General features: G+C 39.5%; 1 protein-coding gene across 5 annotated transcripts in view; it reads right to left on the bottom strand.

Annotated features, from left to right (window-relative positions):
- The window catches only part of Prosap (prosap), a 394,561-nt gene that overhangs the window by 186,715 nt on the left and 186,587 nt on the right, over positions 1-21,259 (bottom strand). The gene's annotated exons all lie outside the window — the stretch shown is intronic.

The following is a 21,259-nucleotide window of genomic DNA, read 5'->3' as shown; positions in this document are numbered from 1 at the left end:
ATGAATTATAAGAAAAATTCCAAGAGAATTATGATCATAATTCAACAAGAAACATCGTTTTGAGAGTGTTCTGGTAATAATTTCAACCCTAGTGCGAAAGATTCATCACAGAACTCCAACAAAATTGATTGCAAAAAATTTGCTGATTAGAAAAAAATCTTTAGAATACTCCAAGGGGTTTCTAAATAAATTTTCGAAAGATTTCTGCTGTTTTAAATAGAGTTAAAAGACATTTTTGAAAAGATTTTCAAAGAAATAAAGAGTCTCCGGATAGGCTCAATGGAATTCTAAGAAGAACGAAACATTAAAACCCCGAAAACGAATAATTCAGTTTCGGTTTTTACAATTTTTTGTTTGCCAAAGTCCAGCATCTTCAATATTTTCTTTTAAGGACCATGCACTTTACATCTGAAATTGAGACGAAAAAAAATCAATTTGGAATATTGCTGACTGATTAAATTCTAAAAACAATAAGAAGGTAAACTGGAATTATGCAGCAAATAGAGCAAGACATTCATTTGGTGTAATTTTGTTTTCCTAGGGTATGGTTAATTTATTTTTCCCGGTTCTCTCGCTGAATTCCCGGGTTTTTCCCGGTTTTCCCGGTTATTTTTCAAACTCCCGGATATTTCCCGGTATTCTCGGTTTTTCCGGTTTGCTGGCCACCCTATTTATTGGCTAAACATCGATTTCAGTGACAAGGATTCTTCGTTCACTGTGTTTCATGACTTTGACTATTCGGCCAGCGAAAACTGTATTTGAAATTCCTGTAAATGTAAAAAGATTAATTGCAGATTATCTAAAATAAACGTTGCTTAACACTTTTTGCTCAGTTTTTTAACGATTTAGAAGCGAAGTTTTCACTGCGTGCATATTTTATTGGTGGTTTCAAAGAGCAATCCTACATACTTAGAGTGATCTCCGTACAAACTTATGTGACCGCTCTAAATCATCTGCAACAAATTATACCATGCAAGAGTGGAAATGGCTGAATTCCAGCACAAACCTGGTTCATTGAGGGGGTTAAAAAGAAAGGGGTGTAAGTGACTTTGATCGATTCGCTTCATCGACTTTCTCTTTCGTTAATAATTCAGCTGCAAACACATTTCTTGATGCGTGTGCCGTTCTGGATGCTAGATGAGAAGCTCCTTTATCAAACTAAAGCGGTGGCTATCAAAAGAGAAAGTCGATGAAGAGAATCGATCAAAGTCACTTACACCCTTTCCTTCTGACCCCCTCAGCTTCATGTAATTCTGAGAGGTAAAACCTGAAAATCGTTTAATTTTTCACTATTTACCGGAATTTTGAGGATCAACATAATCAGCAAGTTTATGTGTACCGTGATGTACCCTAATTCAAGAGCAAATTTCCATTACGTCGAAAGTAACAAAGCTAAACAAAGTTGAGCTATCAGTGTCAATCGATGCTTCTGCTATTTAATATTTTTCGATGTTACTTAAGTCACCCGATTTCTATGGAGATGCCGTTCGTCTTAAATAACAGCGCAGAGAAACCCGTAAAAAGTGTACGCTCGTCGTCGGCAGGCCTAAGTATGCACCTTTAGAATTGATAAAACGATCTATAAAATATTGAAAGTCCTTTTTTAAAAAACATCAAAATGATCCAAAAAACACCGCAGGAAATTCCATAAAAAGTGTGAATGATCCTTAAAAAATATCAATATGATCCATATTTTATGTAAAATTTATCAATACAATTGTTAAAATGTACCGCTGAATTTCTTAAGAATGGGCTTTGAAATTGCACGAATTACCCATAAACATATTGCAAATGATCCATAAAACATTCAGCAATGAACCTTAAACTAATGAAAGTGATCGATAGAAAATCAAGCTTGCGCACTTAAAAATATAGGCACGATCAGGGCGTCACAATATCAGCTTCAATCGACCAAATCGATGCGACGAAGAGACTGCTGGCTTTCTTTTTCTGTTAAAGTCGAACCGCTTCGCAGCATTCTAGAACCTCAGTCGGCGTGCACAAACAAATGTTCAATCGCTTGTCTCTCTTTCTCCCGTCGCTCCATTGGTCTTCCTTTCAAGCTTCGTCGAAACGGATGAGCGAAAGAGCGCTCGACTTTGATAGTTTTCTCTTTCATGAAACACATCAACAGAGGTTTCATGACGTATATGACGGAAAATGAAATAACACATTTAAAGCATTTCTCACGTCAAAACACTTGAAGATTACACGTCATATTTTTAATTTATCTTTCATCCATATATTTATCTAAAAAAAATGATCGAAAACGGGACATAACGCATTTTAAACAAATTGAAAGAGCGGTGATAGAGTGTTCGTGAAAGGGGATTGAAAGCCATAATGAGGTTCGTTTAACTAGAAAATCGACGTTAGTTACATTGAAAGCGATGAGCAAAGCAACGACGAGAAGTTCCACAGCCAGCCTTTCCTTCTAAACGTCCTGCTTTTTTATTTTCGTTTCTTGCTGATAGTCTAGCTAGGCGTTATAGAAATGAAGTGTCGAACACGTATGTATGAGAGAAACAAAACACGAGTTCATTTTAGAGCTTCGAAATTGTAGAGCCCTGGGCACGATCCATAAATTAGAGACATATGAATCATGTTTTGGACACTATTTCTTTTAAATTGGATCCATTAGCCTTGGAAAATTTCCCCATTACTGCGTAGCTACTCTGGTTTACTGTTCTGTCCGTTTTTTTTTTGGAGCCATGGGCGAGCATCTAGAATAAGGATGTAAAAGAAGCTTCTAAAAAGTATTCCCTAGGATGCATCTTAACACTCCGAACACGATGCAACTGGTAAAATGTGTAACGAAAAATTGGTAATGTTTGCAAAATCATTTCTCAGCAATTTATCAATAGATTTTAAACCTATTCATACCGAATAAATTTTTAAAATCTTTAGTTTGAAGTGACGCCCATAGATTTGAAATTCGTCAATAAATAGCTGAGATATGATTTTTCAAACATTACAAGTTTGCCGTTACACATTGGACCAGAGGCATCGTGTTCAGAGTGTTAAAAAGATTATTATAGACGCTTTTTTTTTTGGAAGCTTACCCGTCGCTTCGCACTAAAAAAACACGGGTATCTCAGTAAATCTAATTAGCTACGTAGTAATGGAACATCTTTTCAATTGGGAATAACACTGATGAAGACTGCACATTGTAGTCGAAATACGTACCTGTCCTGGATACCAAAATTATTTAGGTGGAATTAAATGGAAGATAACCCTTCTTTGCTGTTTTATTTAAGTATTCCGCTAACAACCCAATTTCATTACTTCATCTTTTCAAGGTTTATGAAACAAAATCAAAAAGTTAGTGCCCAAAACATGAAAAATATATGTCTAATTTATGGATCATGTCTATATTTTTAAGAACACAAGCTTGATTTTCTATGGATCACTTTAATTAGTTTAAGGTCCATTGCTGAGGACGCTCCCGTCGAATAAAATTCGCCGCACGAAGTTGACTGTCTACAAGACGCTGATTAGACCGGTGGTCCTTTACGGCCACGAGACCTGGACTATGCTCGTGGAGGACCAACGCGCCCTTGGTGTTTTCGAACGGAAGTTGTTGCGTACTATCTACGGTGGAGTGCAGATGGATGACGGAACGTGGAGGAGGCGAATGAACCACGAATTGCACCAGCTGCTGGGAGAACCATCCATCGTCCACATTGTAAAAATTGGGCGACTACGGTGGGCTGGGCACGTCGTAAGAATGCCGCACGACGACCCAGTGAAAATGGTTCTAGAAAGCGACCTAACAGGAACAAGAAGAAGAGGCGCGCAGCGGGCAAGGTGGATCGACCAAGTAAAAGGCGACCTGCGGACCCTTCGCAGACTACGAGGTTGGCAAAGTGTGGCCATGGATCAAGTAGAGTGGAGACGATTTCTTTGGACAGCAGAGGACAACAAGGCCTTAGCCTGATTGGTAAGGTAAGTAAGTCCATTGCTGAATTTTTTATGGATCATTTGCAATATGTGTATGGGTAATTCTTACAATTTTAATGCTCATTCATTAGATATTTAACGGTACACATTATTACAATTGTGTTGCTAAATTTTACTGAAAATATGGATCATATTCATATTTCTATGGATCATTCACGCATTTTAAGGGATTTTCACTGGGGTTTTATGGATCATTTGGGTGTTTATTTAAATTTGTTATGGATAATTTATTAATTTTTTTATAATCAAAAGCATGTTTGCCCGCGTCGTTTCGCTTTCTCATTATTAAAGTGAACAAATCGAACTGTTTGCTGTTAAAATCATCTCCTAAAATGATGAATATGCTGCACGTAAGGAGACGTGATTGATACTTCTCGCAAATATCCTGGTAAAAACACTTTGACTTAAGTAACCTTAGGAGGTAATGTTAAACATTTGCTAACACTATGAGATTAAATGTATTTAATTAAAAATAGGAATAACTTTTCGGTCATCAAAACACAACTGAAATTTTTTTCTCAGATCGGTGTGAATGTTACTTTCGACATAATGAAAATTTGCTCTTGAATTCCAATTAGCGTCTAACTTTGTTCACGTGGGTCGACAAACATTCCAAAAGCTTGCATTTTTCATAAGGCTTTTTTTCTGTTTTTTTTTTTTCAAAAAGTAAGTACATACATTTTTAAATACTCAGGTTATTCAGGTAAATTACTGATGTTACGTGACAAATCGGTTTGATATTCAATGTTTAATTTGCTTGGATGGAGTTAGGCACTGATTGAAATTAGGATGCACCACGGTATGCACATTTGCACCACGTAGATATGGAATTCATATACATATGTATGTACCTACAACGTTCTACTGTTCATTACTCAGCTACGGCAACAGCGTTGTTGAAGCCAGCTGCTTTCAAGATGGTTAGGATTTACAGATGAGAGAAAATTCCAAAATGGTTTAAACAGAGCATTCGGAAGGTCTTTACCTCCAGAAGAACTTTATCATGAACGAATATGTTCTAAGTGATCATGTTTCAGTTTTTTGTTATGATGAATTTTGAAATAACACGGGTTTATCACACGGTTTTGTGAAACACACGTTTTTTTTACACGGTTTTTTGAAATAACGCGGTTTTTTTATACACGGTTTTTTATTGAAACAACACGGTTTTTTTACACGGTACGTATCCTCCGTGTAAAAAAAGACTTGAGTGTATGGCGGTGGCTTAAAAATTGGTTTTCATTGGTCATTTGTGAAAAAGTTGTTTTACTTTAATGAAATCCCTAACAATCGGGAAAATGTCCTGGACAGACTGCGGGATGGTAAGGCAAATTCTGAGATAATTGAGACTTCAGGGAAGCTTTGAGAACTTCAAGGTTATTTCACCGGCTTCATGGAAACTGCAGGAACTTTTAAGAAGTTCTAAGATGTTCAGGGAAGTAAAGAAAACTTCAGAGAAAAAAACTTGTGGATACTTTAGGTCTAGGTCTTGATATATTCAGACAAGCTCAAAGCTCTTAGGGGAAGTCCCAATAACTTCAGGAAAGTTCAGACTTTTGGAGAAGTTAAAGATCGGTAAAGGATAATTTTTATAAATTCAGGATAGCTCCTAGAATTCTAGGAAAATTTCCAGAGTCTTTAGAAAACTTCAGAGCTTTATGACAACTGCACGAACTTCCGGGAGCGCCTGATCACCGTCCTAGTGCCAGCGTGGGATTCTAAACAGAGCTGTGCACGATGGTCCCCGTGTGAGACAGGGGGCTGAGGCAGGCCCAACCGGTCAGGAAAAAATATAAATTTTCCAATAACTGGTGATAGAAATACGGACCTACGCGTCGAAATAAGGATTACGATTGGAAACTCGAAACATGGAACTGCAAATCGCTCGCCTTCCTGGGTTGCGATAGGTTAAGAAGGCGACCTGCGGACCCTTTTTTCGCAGACTACGAGGCTGGCGACGTGTGGTCATGGATCGAGTAGAGTGGAGACGACTTCTTCGGACAGCAGAGAACTTCAATACCCTTATCCTGATTCGGGTAGCCTCAAGAACGTCAGAGAAAATCACAGAACCTCAGTGCAGTTCCAATTAACGTAACTCAGGGAATTTCCAAAAACTTCAGTAATGTTCTCAGATCTTCAGAAACGTGTTTAGATTTTTCGGCACATTAATTATTTTTTGTGGAATGTTCAGAGTATGTAAAGGTTCATCAGAATTAATTAATTGCTGGAACTTTTTCGAGAAATTATACCGTTCCGATTCAAATTTCGGACGATTCAAATTTCGGACACTTTCATTTTTAATTAAATATTACATCCAGTTAGAAACAAAGTAATAATGTTAGATGATCGTGGAGGGCACTAGTCAAAAAAAATTAAAATTTACAAGACATGTGGATCATATTCGACCGAGATAATCAACTTTTAAAAGTGTCCGAAATTCGAGTTTAAGTGTCCGAAATTTGAATCACGGTACGGTAGATAATTCCAAAAACACTCAAAAATGTTCCAAAAATGACGAGGTTTTGAGGGACATTCCATCAAAATAAGGAAAATAATTGCACTTCCGAGAACTCTTCAATAATTAAGGGAACAGTTTTATGGAGGAACGGAAACTTCAGGTAAGTTCAGAGAAGTTTGGAGATTTGACCTTAAGTTTCGAAAGCTTTCGGAAAATTTAGGAACTTTTGGACAGATCAATTAAAATGAATGAATGAATGATTGTCCATAATGAACAATTATGCAAAGTTTCATGCCAATCGGAGATAGTCAAGTCTGATCGATTCGTCATTTGGCGTGGAACAGCTCTTCTCAGAATGCACCTAACCTCTAAAACGTCAAACAAAGGGTAAGAAAAAGGCTTTAACCGTTTTTTTTCAGAATGGCCCCACTGTGAGTCGTGAACTTCGCAATTATTCTGACCTAGCGTTGAAAATCAATGCATTTATTAAAACTTTCTGGACGCAAGCCACAATCAGTGCCCATTTCTCAAGCCTGTCTACGCGCTCATTCTACACCTCTTCATCGTCGAACATTGCTGCAGAACAAAAACCAATCGTCAGTTCAGAACTTCGCTCATGCACACTGCACATATGCTGCTTGGCATGCAGCACCATTCACAGAATGCTAATAAATCATGCCAGGAAAAGGTGGTGCGATGGCATCGGTCTAGGCATTTCTCAGAACAAAGGTCATCCAACTCCCGAGTGCTGGAATGTATGAAAATTACCCATGCACGAATCGTTCGCCCGTTCTCGATGATGACACCCGGCGATATCCGGTCGGTGATCTACCCGAATACGCAGCGCCAATATCGGTCCGGGTCGTAGAAAAACCGGTTCCGTCACCGAGTAGACAGAATCATTGGCCTTGACTCCCAGCAGGCAGCGAGGACACTTGTTTGAGGACGCGAGAGTGATTATCGCACAATGTCTCGCAGTGTCATTAATCCAAACGACTATCACGGAGAGTGCTGAAAAACTTGTTTAATGAGTTTCATTATTGCTGCAATCGACGACGGCTGGCCATTAGGCTCTCAGCAGCTGGCTGGTTTGTACACCGCCGACGATGATTTATCAAAAATAGGTACGATCGTTAAAAGCAAGTGCTGCTTCTCTTCCATCAGGCTGCGGATGAGTTGAGCTTGTGATACGAGAGATGCGTAGAACCAGTATCGGATCGGGTTGGCTAATGAGGGCAACTCTCGTTTTTTTTTTGAGGAAGAAGATGTCATAAATGTGATGCATTTAACAAATAGTTCATGCTTTGGAATTTGTATTTTGAGGTCAAGTTCACATTCTCTATTGTCCATTTAAATCGAACATTTCTTTTAACGAATCCCATGTTTTGTTATTCTATCATATCGATACTTAGTTTAAAATATCCAATATTGGATGTTCCATTAGTGTCCATTTTGTGTTGCATAGTTTTAAGTGCTTATTTTCTGGTGCCGGGTACTTCGTTCAACTCGTCGTACAAGACACTGAAGAAGTCTGCACACTGTAGACGAAATACGCGTATCTGCCAAGAACAAGCAAATGAGGTATGGGAATTAAATGGAAATTACTAATCCTTCTCTCTCTTTACATAGATCTATTAATTATTTCGCTTTGATTCCAAGAAAATTACGGGAGCTTAGAGAAGTTCCAGAAATTTCAGAAAAACTTCGAAGAAGCGCAGATATTTTCAGAAACATTTCGAGAGGTTCATAGACATCTATGGAACTTAAAGGAAGATACGAGAACTTCAGGAATTTTCAAGCACATTCTCAAAATGCGGGAGCATTTCAAAGACGTTTGGTAAGTTCAGTTCCATTAGTTTCATAAAACAAGCAGGAAATTTCCAAAAGTTCCCAAATTTTCAAAGAACTTCAGAGATGTTAAGAAAATTATTGAGTTCTTCACATAAGTTGAAAAGTTCACCGAAACTTAAACAGGACAGTTCAATTGAATTCAGGGCAGCACAACAAGTTTAATGAGAACTGCAAAAACAATCAAGAAGATTCTAGAACTGCAGAAAAGAAGAGAGAACATCAGAGCAGTTCCGTTAACATTAGATAAATTACATAAATTTTAAAGACATTTCGAGAATTTCAGCTAATTGTTAAAACTTTAGAGAAGATCCCGTGATCGTTAAGAAATTTGAGGATACTTCAGAAAGTCCCAAAAAGGTTCAGGGAAGTTTAATGATTAAATGAGAAGTATTGTGAGCATCAGACTAGTTTCTCAAACTACAAAATAATGTCAGGGCAGCTTAATTTTTTCAATAATTCGTTTATTTTTCCAGGCTCAATTGCTGTAGCTTTGCGGAGCCGATATTCATTGTTTGGATAACAAAATTACTTAAAACTAACGTTAGTAAAGCGGGGGCCGATTACTTGCGGCTATCTCGAGGTTAGGGGTAACAAATTGTAACAAATCCATGGCAGGGTAGGGATTGTGAACACAAGGTTTCGAGAGCAATGTGCTCTTGATCTCGAACTAGGCGACACTCTGATGAAAAAGACAAACATGGGGGCACACCGATGGGCAGCTAACAACTTGGGAGAACACAAGATGACACTAACTACTAAATCCTCAGATCTATCCGTTTTAAAAACACATAAATTAAATTCAAATAGTCGAGGTCTCGGCAGGGCAGCTTCATTAATTTCAGGAAAATTTTGGGAACATTCAAGTAGTTTTGAAGACCTCATAATAGTCCATTCCATACTCCGTATGGTTCAGAAAATTCAAAAGTGTCAGGGAATTATGAATATACATCAGAAAATTTCCCGGAACATTAAACAAATTTAGAGAATTTTAGGTAAGCATAGAACACTTCAGAGATGTCCAGATAAGTTGTGGGAAAATGAGTGCGAGCGTGTTTAAAGTTTATAAAACGTAAGGAAAATTGCGGAAATTTCAAGGTAATTCCATTTATTTCAATAAAATTTCTGGTTCTTATAAAAAATACTGAGAAATTCAGGGCATTCTGGAGAACGTTTAGGAAATTCAGAAATCCGTTGGTCACTTTTAATAACCACAGGAAATTCTCTACACTATTGAAGAAGTTATGAACTAGTGTCGATAATTTAACGGCGGTTCCATGAGCTTCAGAAAACTCTTGAGAACTTCAGTGAAAATCCTATTAATTATTTCGTTTTGATTTCAAGAAATTTCAGAAAAACTTCGAAAACTTCACAGAGATTCAGAGTTTTTCAGAAACTCTTCGAGAGCTTCTTAGAAGTTCCAAGGTAAGATTTGAGAACTTCAGGATGCTTTATGAACATTCGCAAAATGCGGGAGCATTTCAAAGACATTTAGTAAGCTCCAAAAATGGGGGGGAGTCCATTAGTTTCAGAAAATTAGTGGAAAATTTTAAGAAGCTCCCAGCTTTTCAGAGAATTTCAGCGCTGCTAAGAAAAATGAATGAGGTTTTTACAGAATTTCAGAAGTTCACGGGAGCTTAAACATTTTTAGGACAGTTCAATTAAATTCAGAGCAGTACAATAAGCTTCATGAGAACTGCAAAAACTTTAAAGAAGATTCGAGAACTGGATGAAACAACAGCGAACTTCAGAGCAGTTCCGTTAATATTAGCGAAATTACATAAATTTTAAAAACGTTTCGAGAACTTCAGCGAATTGTTAAAAATTGAGGAAATTTTAGGAAGTCCGAAAATGTTCAGAGAAGTTCAAAAATATAATGAGAAGTATTGCGAGCATCAGGCTAGTTTCTCAAACTACAAAAGAACTTCAAGGCAGTTTCATTAACTTCAGGAAAATTTTGGGAACTTTCAAGTAGTTCAACGGAGATTTCATATGAAAATTCACTTGGAGTTCTCCTCAGCATTCGCTTTGTATTCTCCTGAAACTCACTATTCTAGAAATTCCCTAAAAATTTCACCAGAATATACTTAGAATACTTCACGCAATTCTATTGAAATATTCCTCAGAATTTCGTTGGAATTATCCTCCGAATTCAATTTTCTTTGAATTTTCCTCAGAATGACTTTTAAATTCTCCTTATCAGAATTTTCATTGAATTCATTTCCGATTTCCTTTTGAATCGCACTCCTTCCCTTGGAATTCTACTAACATTGAAAGTCACTTAAGAATTCATTTGCATCTTCTTCTTCTTCCTCGTATCTCAAGCTTATTGCGTGCTCTCAACTTAGTGTTCTAGATGCACTTCCACAGTAGTTAGTTGAGAGCTTTCGATGCCTGTACCATTTTTGCATTAGTATAATTTTGTGGCAAGTACAATCATACTCTATGCCCAGGGAAGTCGGGAAATTTTTCAACCCGGAAAATTCCTAGATCGGACCGGGAATCGAATCCAGCCACCTTCAGCATGGTATTGCTTTGTAGCTGTGCCTTTACCGACCGAACTAAGGGAGGCCCCATTTGCATCTCTCCTCACAAATTCCTTAGATTTCTCCTCATAATTTGTTTGACAAACTCTCCTGAAATTCTTTTCTGAATTCCTTTGAAGATCTCTTGGAGTTACTCTCAGATGTAATTTTAATACTCCTTTTAGCTCTTTCAGGAATTCCTTGAAGGTTACTTCCATAAATCCATTTCAAATATGTTTGAATTCTCCTTAGAATTTCCCTGCCCCCAACCTCAGAAATGTCAATTTCTGCTTAGAATAATCTTGAATTTCTTCCCTTCTCCCCTGAATTCAATTCATATTCTCCTCAGAGTTCGCAAAACAAAAATCCATCTCTGAATACCCTTGAAACTCTTCTCAAAATGCATTTGAGATGACCCTCAAAATTTGATTCCATTGGAATTCGTCTCGGAATTGATTACGAACTCTTTAGAGTTCTCTTGGAAGTTTTCTCAGAAATCATCCCTGAATTCTTTTAGAACTAACCGCAGAGATGCTGAGCGGCGCCGGTGGTGTAGTGGTAAGCGTGATTACCTCTCACCCCAGCAGGCCTGGGTTCAATCCCAGTCGGCGCCGCCGGGATGTTCTGAGGCATAACATCTCTGATCACGTAGTAAAGTAAAGCCGTTGGTCCCCGGTTCATGAGTTTATGGATCGATAGGTAGGGTCCAGGTGTGGGAGGTGCCTCCCTGGCGTCGGTAGCATTGGTGCTCAGCACGGAAAACAAGATCGACGGAAAACAAATCAAAGGCAAAAAACTGCAGAGATCATCTTTGTATTCACGGGATTTCATTGGAATTTTCATCAGAAGAGCACTCTTGAAAAAACAATCAGAACTAATTTTGAATTCTTATTAGTATTCAACCTAGAATCCTCATCCAATCATCATAGAATTCTTCTCAGAACTATCATTGAAATGCACAAAGAGCTCTTCTCTCAATTGTATTGGAATTATTTCCAAAATTGTCAGTTTTTTCATCTCCGCTTAAGCCTTAAACCAGGTTAACTAAATGAGTAAACCAGGTTTAAGATTATGCCTCAGAACATCCCGGCGGCGCCAACTGGGATTGAACCCAGGCCTGCTGGGGTTAGAGGTAATCACGTTTACCACTGCTCCACCGGCGCCGCTGGTATTATTCGCTGACATATATTGGTGTCATCCCTAGAATTCCTTTAACATTATTTTAAAATATCCTTTTGATTTTTGACATAGGATTACGTCTTTCGGCAACATATTGGGGGCGCAATTTCAAAAAAACCAAAATTGACCGCGTCACGAAAAGTGGTCAGGTTTTGAGCACTCATAACACTGTCAATAGGTGATGGATTTTAATTCTAATCAAGCCAATCGATTAAAAAAAATTCGACGAATCTGCTAAAATGTCACTATTGAAAATTGCAAAAATGTCCAACTGTTGCAATGGTATTCAAAATATTAATACCGAGCATGTAATCCTACGTCAAATCTACGGTCGGGTCTTGGATACAATCTCTTCCTTTTGATGTAAGACTTCGTCTGTGATTTCTATATGAGGGTACACATTGTGAAAACCGAAAATGGGACATGTAACAAAATTATGAAAGATTTTGAACGTTAATAACTCAGCTGCCCCTGGACCAATTTCAATAATTTTATCACCAATCGATCAGAAATATTCCTACGCATCTGTTAAAGTTAAGACTTTACCTTTTTTCTTTTTTCAACATGTTACTATTGAAAATTACACGAATATGCTGTTGCTACGTTAGTTATATAATCACCAATTGCCTGCGAACAGCGATTTCCCTATCACAGATTTCAAAGTTGAATTCCATCCGGTCTCACCAAACGGTGTTTATTCAATCACCGCGTGGTGAGAGGTGGTGTTCTCCAGTACACAACGAATGGTTGCCTGCAAGCAGTGAGCGGCAGCCCACATGACTATAGAAGGAGGAAGAAGCCGCACAGCTATTGATCGGAATCAGTAGCTCTTCGTGAGTCGCTGTGGGCCATCTATGTCAAGCGTGTCATACTAAAGAGTGTAAACAGAGAGAACCACGCTTAAATGCCTATTCATACACAAAACACAAGCTCCTGCTGCAGTTAACAAATAAGATTTTTTATATAAGAACACAAAGTCCTACGTCACCATTGCGTACAACCCCATAGGGCTGTTCTTTGAAGTTTTTTTAAGTTCTTTAAAATTCTTCAAAGACTTCTGAAAATCTAGCACAGACAAATACCCCTGGAAAGTTTCCATGGCTTAGAAATTATGTTCGGAGAAAGGAGGTATATTTTCCCCGATTTGTAATCGAAATTGCAGACATTTCCCAGTATTTTTGCTGGTGTTTTAAAGTTCTTTGAATTTCTGCGGTTCACTGATCAATTTTCATGTGTCTATGGTTTAAAATGATCAAAAAAGTTTGTATTTCTCATGAGCTAAATTCTAAAAGTAAATTTTAAATATTGAAGATATACTATTTAAGATATGAGCAATTCCCTACATATTCGCAAATCGGTTTATTTTTTTTTATTTGGTTGAAAATTTGCAGAAACGTTCCTTATTAAAACATTTACCGACTATGCCATTTTGCATCTTCATATCGCCAATTTGAATCCAGCATTATTTTTGAAAAGGGCCTATAGTAAAAAATATCAAGCTTATCTTCAGAAAATTTTTACTCGAGAATTGTTTGCCCGATCGGTTTGGTGTTTTGAGCAATATTGCAGATAGATGAGACTATTTGAAAAAAAAAATGCACTCTAAAAAAATTACCCTACTTTTTTTTTTAAATTTCATATAAAATCCTAAAAACAATTTTTCTTAAAAAAAGTATTTTTGTATTTTTTTATTTTTTTATATGTTTTAGGGGACAAAAATGCCATCTATTGCACTATAAGCCAAGATGGAAAAATGATGGACAAAAAAGTTCTTATTTTTTTTTGAACTGGAAAAATATCAAAAACTTGGTCCAATTACTTTTTCGACTTTATATAATGAAAGTACACTAGATTAACAATATAAATGCACCTTAGTAAAATTTTGCTATGTCACACCGTTTTAGAGATGTAGCGGTTTGAAAGTAAATATTTTCAAAATGTTGGTAGTTTTTGGCCATTTTCAAATGCATTTCGCGGTTCTCCAGTTCCAAAAATATTTTTTTTCCGAAAGATCGGAAAATTTTACAATGAAAATACTCTTGGTAGCTCATCGATATGATCTAAATTATCCAGAATGTGTATGTTTTAAAACAATTTATTTTCTTGCAGAACTTTTTTGTCCATCAATTCTCCATCTTGAACTATAGTGCAATAGATGGCATTTTTTGTCTCCTCAAACATATTAAAAAATAAAAAAAAAAAAAACAAAAAATCCTTTTTTGAGAAAAAATGTTTTTAAGACTTAACTTGAAATTTTAAAAATAGTGAGTATTTTTTTTAGAGTGTATATTTTTTTTCAAATAGTCTCATTTATTACCTGCAATATTGCCTAAGACACCAAACCAATCGGACAAACAGTTTACGAGTAAAAAATTTCTGAAGATAAGCTTGATATTTTTCTATAGGCCCTTTTCAAAAATAAGGCTAGATTCAAAATGGCGATATGAAGATGCAAAATGGCATTGTCGGTCATAAGAAAAGTTTCCGCAAATTTTCAACCAAATAAAAAAAATACATTTGCGAATTTGTAGGGCAATTGAATGCATTTTTACTCTTAATTACTCCCATAAAAAAGTGACGTTTTCGTGTTACACTTTATTAAAAAAAAAACACAATTAATAAAAAAATCAAAATCCAAAATGGTCGATTTTTTGAAAAATTTGCAAAGTTTCATTCAAATTGGAGAAGGTAGAGTTTACATTTTTATTCTGGTCTCCAGATTCTGGAAGTATTATAAGTTTCAAGTTCAGAATTTCAAAACTTAGTTCAAATTTAAATTTTTTGGGAAACTTGAAGAATTTAGAAGAAAAAACAAACACATTTTACTGATGATATCATGACAGTGGTTTACCATCCATTGTAGCACGGAAAATAAGTCCGATAGCAGTGGGCTCTCTTCCCTGTTTGTTTTGATCAAGCTTAATACTTTCTGATTGTCCTCAACATGTCACTGTATAAAAGTCACCTCTCCGCATCTACGGGACAGTAAAGAATCTCCTTCGAGTAAAATGATCGCACAATTGGTCAGAAAGACGAGCTCCCAAACGGGAAGATGCCACAATGAGTGGGGAGACGAGCTCACCCTTTATCCACGAAATGTTGTCAACAGGGACTGTTACTGTGTTCCTGAAGATAAATCCACTCTGAATTTCAAAAAGTTCACTATGTGAATGAAAATAATGAGCAAAATTAAATGATTGTATTTCAACATGCAATATTTTCTATAAAATATCCTTCGAGCATGAGCATGATTGACCGCCCACGGTTGCTACTCTGTTATTGCCAGATCAGCTGTATTTACACAGAGAACGAATAGACGATGCCGCGCCCGAATACAGGTCAAGAAAGGAAGGGGCAGGAATGTGTTGACGTGACACTCGCTTTGATGGAAGCCGAGAACACCTCTGCACTTCCACGAGGAATCACTGGGATATTGGGTAATAGGGTTGGATTTGCCGCAGGGTTCGTTTTGGTAAACGATAAACTGAAATGATGTCCTAACGATCATATAACGCAAAGGAGCTTGGGATTCAACCAACGGTCTTCTGCTCAGTAAGCAAAAACATTTGCCCACTAGACAGTCGAGCTCCACCCAAGAAATGCAATCAAGAGTTTTGCAAAACGGAAACCAATTGACGAGTGACACAATTTTTCGGTCGAGTTTCTAAAACAGAAAATCGATCCGATTGTTTCGGACCAGCTCCCAGCGCAGTCCAATTCTCGGTGTCCAATTGCGCCAAATTTCAATTCGGACCAGGAAATCGAACTTCCAACTTCGAAACGAAGCCTCTAGAGTTTGAGGGTGACCATTGTTCCACATCGTCAGTTCTTCTCTAAATTCCGCAAGCACCGAAAACACAAACTCATATCGAATTTCTGCTGGGCCACTGCCTCCACTAACCATTAGGCAACGTGGAACGTTCATGTTCAGAACTCCGCCCGGGACCGCCAGAGCACACAATATCTCTAATTGAGATATTTTTCATGCTTTCATTGCCTGCACCATTCGGGCCATTTGTTCGGAGTTTTTACGAACTTCCTCTTCTGGCCGTTCCTATTCTCTTCCACTTTTACAGGGTCTAACCGCAAAATGGTCAGATCATGGAGCCGCGCCTGGCTAGTCCATACTCCTATGTAGGTTACGAAAGCCGTGTACTTGCACAGAGCAACTTGAACTAGAAAAACTCGATTCAGTTTATGCATTGCCTCTCAATGGGCCGCAATGTTATTGTTATTAACCGTAATTTGTTATATTATTGGCTGGAATAGCGCAAGAAAACCAACATTCGCCGATCGTGCTGCTGAGTGGAAGGAAGAAACTCATTTCGCTGATTGAATGCACGTTTTTTTTTTCTCTCCCCCGAATCGATCAAAGAAGGGTTCGGGTCCTGCGGCGAATCTTTGCAACCCGCGTGAATCGATAATTACCTGCTAAATTGCACGAACTGCCCCCTCTCGGTGGTGCCATTAGTCATCCAACCTGCAACAAAGTAGCTCAAGATCCAGTTTGCCGTCGCCATAGCTATTACAGCCGTCGTCGTCGTCTTCCGTTACCGATTTAGCGCTAAAATTTACAGCTTGTAATGAAAGCCTCGCAGCAAGCTGGAAACGTTCCCGCCCTCTTCTGATCCAGTCTAAGGGCACTAATTATCTCCATAAACGTGTCCTGATGTCGGTAAATCACGATTTTTTTTTTCGCCGAACGCCTGACGTCTGGAAGTTTGAAAGTTGCCCTCAAGTAGGCTCTGTCTCGGCAATCGCCTACTTTGATTGAGACTAATTTTCCACTTATCTCGCGGCGCCAATCTGGATCTGGTCGTGTGTTTTGAGTGCAATTGAAGCGGTGCTGGGCGGTGAGTGACGGATGCCGGCGACCGACCAATTAGGGAAATCTACTGCCATCTCTCGGTGGATTGGATTCGTTTGGTTGGATGCGTAGAAAAGGGGGTTATTGGTATGGAAATGTCTTCCTCGAATGCAAATTTGTAGCGATTTGCTTGTTTGGAGCTTGATTCGTTGAATTGTAAATGGACAGCGTCGATTCGCTTTGGTTGCGGAATGTGATTTGCGTTTTGTCAAGGTTTCCTTGTTTGAAATGAACCGATTAGTTGCAGATGGGCCAAGGGGTGGTCACTCTACACACTTATTTTGCGTCAAGTTTTTTCTCCGTGTGCCTCAAGTGTGCCGCGATGAGCCGGCAGTGCCAGTCATCAGGCTGACTTTGTTTGTAAATAATTAAATGCTTGGCAAACCGGTATTCTGACAGCTTGAAGGTTTTGTTTTTCTTGCCTAGAAGATAATAAAGCGGTGATGACAGTACTGTACTGACAGGTACTGTTTACTTGGACTTTCCGATTTTTTCTTGGGTAGATTTTCTCGATATTTTTTCAGACTGCAGTGAGATGTAAACCACACTTTTGCAAAGTTCGCGAGCAACATCCTTTGCAATTTTAAAATATTTTTTTCGATAAAACTTTTAAGTGCTTGTAGACAGTACCACTGAACTGTCAAAATTGTTCAGCCGATTAACACTGGGTTCATTTGCGACGTCACGCTGGAGTACCTAATATCTGATGCTCGACCGGGAGTACACTATCCGAGAAACGGAACTTAAGCTGCGGACAGGCTGCGCGATGAATATGCCAAGATTTGCGAAATTTTCGAAGCGTTTTTGCTCTAGATTTTTTCTAAAATCTGCTCAAATTTGCTTCGGAAAAAATTCTAAAATTCTCTTAATAGTTCTTCAAAGTGACTGTAGTTATCCTGAAAATCTAGACCAGTCGAAGGATCTTGAAATCTTATTGTTTTCGAAAAGATGATGAGGTATATTTTTCCAGATGCGTCATGGGATTGGGATTTGGGATTGGGATTTTCCCGGCTTTTTTCGGTTTTTCCGGTTCACCGGTCACTCTTCATTTCACATATGAAACACTTGCTTTTAATCCCATTATATTTGTTTTGCCTTGAGCACATTTTGAGACCCAGCTCCGGAAGAAAATTATTCCGGATAATATGCTTAACTAAAAGCTATTTCTCGGGCGGATTCCTCCGGTGGGATTTTTTTTAAACTTTATTTGAGAGATTTTTAGCCGTTGGCTAGTTCATATCTATAAAATAGGAGGCCCCAGAGGATTCTACCAGCAAATTTTGTACTCAAATAGAAGCAATTAAAACAGATTCCAGTAAATAGACTAACAATAAAGGCAACGAGAAGAAAAAAAAAACAATCTGGTACATCAAAGTTAGGTAGGGTTTGGAAAGAGATCGGAGCTCCACCGTAGAGATGTACCGTCAGCCAAAAGAAAGTTAAAAGGACCTACATGTTGTTGTATAACCCAGCGTCCTTGAGGAAATAAATAACTGTCGCTAAAGTGGAAGGTTCGTCGCCCAGTATGTCCCTAATGCTGTTGGGAAGTGCGTACTGCTCCCTTAGTTGTTGGTATTGCGGACACAGGCATAGGATGTGTTCCACCGATGCAGTGGTTCCGCAAACGTAGCACATTCTGTGGAACTGCGTCCCACCAAAACTATGTGAGATCCTTGTATGGCCTGTCCTAAGACGAGAAACCACCTTCTGGTCCCGTAGTTTCGACATATCCGTCCACTTGCTCGTCGTTCCTTTGATTCTTCGGATGAAGAGGGATTGGGATTGGCACCACTCTGCTTCCCAGGCTTCCCACATTTTGCTGACTATCCATCGCTTTATGTCCTGTAGTGGCACTTCGTCGGTGTAACGGGGGCCAGCTGGTCCAGACCCTGCCAGGCTGTCGGCTTCGCTGTTTCCTGGGATACCGCAGTGCCCAGGAATCCAGGAAAACAGCGTGTTCGGAGGTGTGGCCTCCACAATACCCTGTATCCAGGGGTGTGTCATGGTCTCCGATGTAAGGGCTTGTATCACGCTGTACGAATCGGATAGCACCAGTATGGGCCGGTCCGAGGGTGTTGTAACGGCAACAAAGATGGCCGCAGCTTTGGCGGAGAAAACCGAGCATTGTGGCTGCTACTCATCGGTGCTGAAATTCCGGCTACTCCAATTCCGACCCCGTCTCGGGAAAGCGATCCGTCAGTGTATATGTGGGCATGGGTTGGGTAGTCCGAGCCTAGCAGTTCGGCTACTGATCTCGTCAGCGCTGCAGAGTTATCTCCAGCCTTGAACCTGCTCTTTATCCAACTCTCGATTTTTGGTGAAGGCATGCGCCAACTTTTGTCTCCGTACCAGTGGACCTTGGCCACTGGGGCAGCTCCAAATTGGCAGAAGTCTGTTCCCCTCATCGAGGAGAAAGATCCTGTCATTTCCGGAGGTCATTGCGGTAAAGGCAGCGGCTTTCGTTGCAATTGCTGTGGTTATACGATGGCGGAAGGGCGCAGAATACCCGCTTCGATGCATGCGGCATCGGCATCGGCAGGCGTTGACGGAAGAAGACCGGAGACAATCCGAACGTAGGTGTTGAAAGATGGTGCTAGTATCTGCACGAGCTTTTCGGTGGCGATGCACGTCATCTCAAGACCGTACAGTAGGCGACTATCGATGACGGCTCTTGCAACCCGGAAACGAGTGTCACGATTGTTAGACCGGTGGGGGTGAGAGATAGTGCGGATCAAGTTGATCCTACTGCGACAGTTGTTCTTGATCGCCTTAATGTGCTGCTCGAAGTTGAGGGACCGGTCAACAATTACCCCCAGAATACGGACCGTCTTCTTCAGTGGTATGGGCTGGTTTTGAACTTTAATAGGTGGCCCGCTGACACGGTGCCGGGATGGACACACGTGGCACCTGACGCTTTTGGTGGCCGAAAGCTGGAAACCTACCGCGCTGGCCCACCTGGCTACAGCAGAGACTGCTGCCTGGGCCTTGATCCTGTTCCGTGCTGCTGTTGGGCCGGTAGTTACAATAAGTACATCGTCTGCATACACGAAAATGTAAACATTTTTCGGCAGTTCTCCGAAAACTCCGTTCATGGCCACAAGGAAGAGGGTAACGGACGCCCGTCTCTTCTCTGAAAAGCTGGGACCTCGTGTTGCCCACTGCGACTCTGAAAGAGCGATCGGTCAGAAAATTTTTGATGAAGTGGACCATGGGTCCACACAACCCCCAGTTGACAAGCTGCTCTAAGGCGAGGGGCGTCCACGTCCTGTTGAAGGCCTTCGATACATCCAGCGAGACGATCTCGGTGTGGAGACCGCTATCGTTGGCACTCTTGAGGACCTCCCCGGTGGGAAATAGTAAAAAGAACGATTTCATCTCCAAAATTCTGTTAGTTAATTCCATCTAAATTGCAACAGCAGCAACAATACTATATTACAACTTTACTGTGGAGCTAATTTTACGAGATAATCAGGTTTACAATGAATACTTAATACAGCCACTCTATGCTGTCAGCTTAACTCTTACTCATTCTTGCATTTACTCAAAAGCGTTCCAACGCGCTCAAGGGATTGATTTTTGTTGGACACAGCTGGATCGAGCAAATGAAATTGAAAACCATCCTCAAACTACAACGAGTTATTAAGTTGTTTGAATCTAGCGAAGTCAACCACTTATGAACATGTTTCTGTTATAAAGAAATATTTCCCTGACTTTGAATGAAATTCCCTGACCATCCCTGAAAATCAAGGATTATCAGGGAATTCCATTTTGCACCTGGAAATCCAAAATGGAATTCCCTGATATTCCCTGATTTTCCATGTTTTCCCAGGTAGTTGACACGCTGCGTTGGTCCCCGGTTCATGAGTTGATGGGTCGATAGGTAGGGTTCAGGTGTGGGAGCTGCCTCCCTGGCGTTGGTAGCATTCGTGCTCAGCACGGAAAACAATTCAAGGAAACAAAGGGACACGTTCCAATGTCTCATCTGCCGAACTACTTCGCATGTTCAGGGGCTCAATCATCCTGTAGCAGCGCAGATCCAAAAATTGTTTTCATCGAATGCTTCTCTACAGCAAACACTGACAACTTTATATATTAAGAAGATCCGAAAAGGCTTCCGGAAACCATGTTCTTAAATATGACAAAATGGTCTTGAAATCGTCAAATACCTTCAGTTATTTGTCATTTGATTTGGAAGGAAGGCATCAGTCCAACAGATTCCTTTGGCTAAAAATCTCGCAATGAAGAATTAAAAACAAAAATCGTACAGAGTGTTTTCAAGTTACTTCTTGTTTTGCATTGACAATTCCAGTTCGTCGGTTGCATCTATCAATCTAAACCGCATCTCTTCCGCCCCATTAACCGCAACACAGAGCCGGATGGGTCATTTCCTTCCATTCAATACACTAGTATGGGACGAACTTT

The sequence above is a fragment of the Ochlerotatus camptorhynchus genome, unplaced genomic scaffold (assembly GCF_037179485.1).
Source record: "Ochlerotatus camptorhynchus isolate MF236.1 unplaced genomic scaffold, CSIRO-AGI_Acam_v1.1 ptg000314l, whole genome shotgun sequence".
Classification (NCBI taxonomy): Eukaryota; Metazoa; Arthropoda; class Insecta; order Diptera; family Culicidae; genus Ochlerotatus; species Ochlerotatus camptorhynchus.
This window is presented reverse-complemented; position numbering and strand designations above follow the sequence as displayed.